This window comes from Chaetodon trifascialis, chromosome 12 (genome assembly GCF_039877785.1).
Source record: "Chaetodon trifascialis isolate fChaTrf1 chromosome 12, fChaTrf1.hap1, whole genome shotgun sequence".
Taxonomy (NCBI): Eukaryota; Metazoa; Chordata; class Actinopteri; order Chaetodontiformes; family Chaetodontidae; genus Chaetodon; species Chaetodon trifascialis.
Window position 1 is genome coordinate 7,698,406 of NC_092067.1, and position 1,595 is coordinate 7,700,000.

Below are 1,595 nucleotides of genomic sequence, written 5' to 3' on the forward strand. Positions count from 1 at the left end.
CGACCACCAGTGCTGCTCACTCCACCACGCCAAGTGCTGGCTTGACCCCCACCAGTGCTGTCTCTACAAGTGCCGGCTCGACGACCACCAGCACTGCCTCCACGACAACAAGGTTTGGCTCGACAACCACCAGCGCTTTTCCCTCCAGCACGACAAGTGCTGGCTTGACGACCACCAGCGCTGTCTCCACAAGTGCTGGCTCGATGACCACCAGTGCTGCTCACTCCACGACAAGTGCTGGCTTGACGACCACCAGTGCTGTCTCCACAAATGTTGCCTTGACGACCACCAGCACTTCCGCCTCCTCCACCACGATGGGTGCCAGCTCGATGACCACCAGCGCTGCCCCCTCCTCCATGACAAGTGCTGGCTTGACAACCACCAGTACTTCCACCTTCTCCACCACAATGAGTGCCGGCTCAACGACCATCAGTGCCGCCTCCTCCACCACAACAAACGCTGGCTTGACAACCACCAGCACTGCCTCCTCCACCACCACAAACGCTGGCTTCACTGTAACAAGTGGCGCCTCCTCCACAAATTAGTGCTGGCTCAATGACCACAAGTGCTGCCCCCTCCTCCACGACAAGTGCCAGCTTGACGACCACCAGTGCTGTTTCCACAAGTGCTGGCGTGATGATCTCCAGCACTGTCCACTCCATCACAAGTGCCGACTCGCCGACCACCAGCGCTGCCTCCACCACAAGAAAGTTTGGCTCGACAACCACCAGTGCTTTCTCTTCTAGCATGACAAGTGCTGCCTTGACGACCACCCGTGCTGTCTCCACAATCGCTGGCTTGACAACCACCAGTACTTCTGCCTCCTCCACCACGATTGCTGCCAGCTCGTTTACCACCACTGGTAAACGAGCTGGCAGCAACCACAATGGATGCCGGCTCGACGACCACCAGTGCTGCTAACTCCACCATGACGGGTGCTGGCTCGACGACCACCAGCGCTGCTCCCTCCACCACGACGGGTGCCGGCTCAACGACTACCAGCACTGGCCCCTCCACCACGACAGGTGTTGGCTCGACCACCAGCATTGCCTCCACCACGACAAACGTCGGCTCGATAACCACCAGTGCTTCCCCTTCCACCATGACAAGTGCTGGCTTGACAACCACCAGTGCGGTCTCCACAACAAGTGCTGGCTTGACTACCATCGATGCTGCCTCCTCCACCACAATGAGTGCCTGCTCAACGACCACCATTGCCACCTCCTCCACCACAACAATCTCTGGCTTGACTACCACCAATGCTGCCTCCTTCACCACAATCAGTGCTGGCTCAACGACCTCCAGCAGTGCTTCTCTGACAACATAGAGGGGAATGATAGTATACAACTGAAGAATGGAATGATGAACAGTGATTTAAACAATAAGATGCTGAAATACAAATTAATAAAAATATAACTAATAATGGTCTGTCTGAAAGCTGTGGAAGATGGAAAAATGTTGAAATGGGTAAGAAACACTGAGATTAAATCAATAAATATATGCTAAGATGAAAAAAAAAAGTTTTTACACAGGACATGTTGAAGCCATTATTTCTTTTTTCTTCACCCAGAGTTCTTTTTCTGTGTACTGAGGTA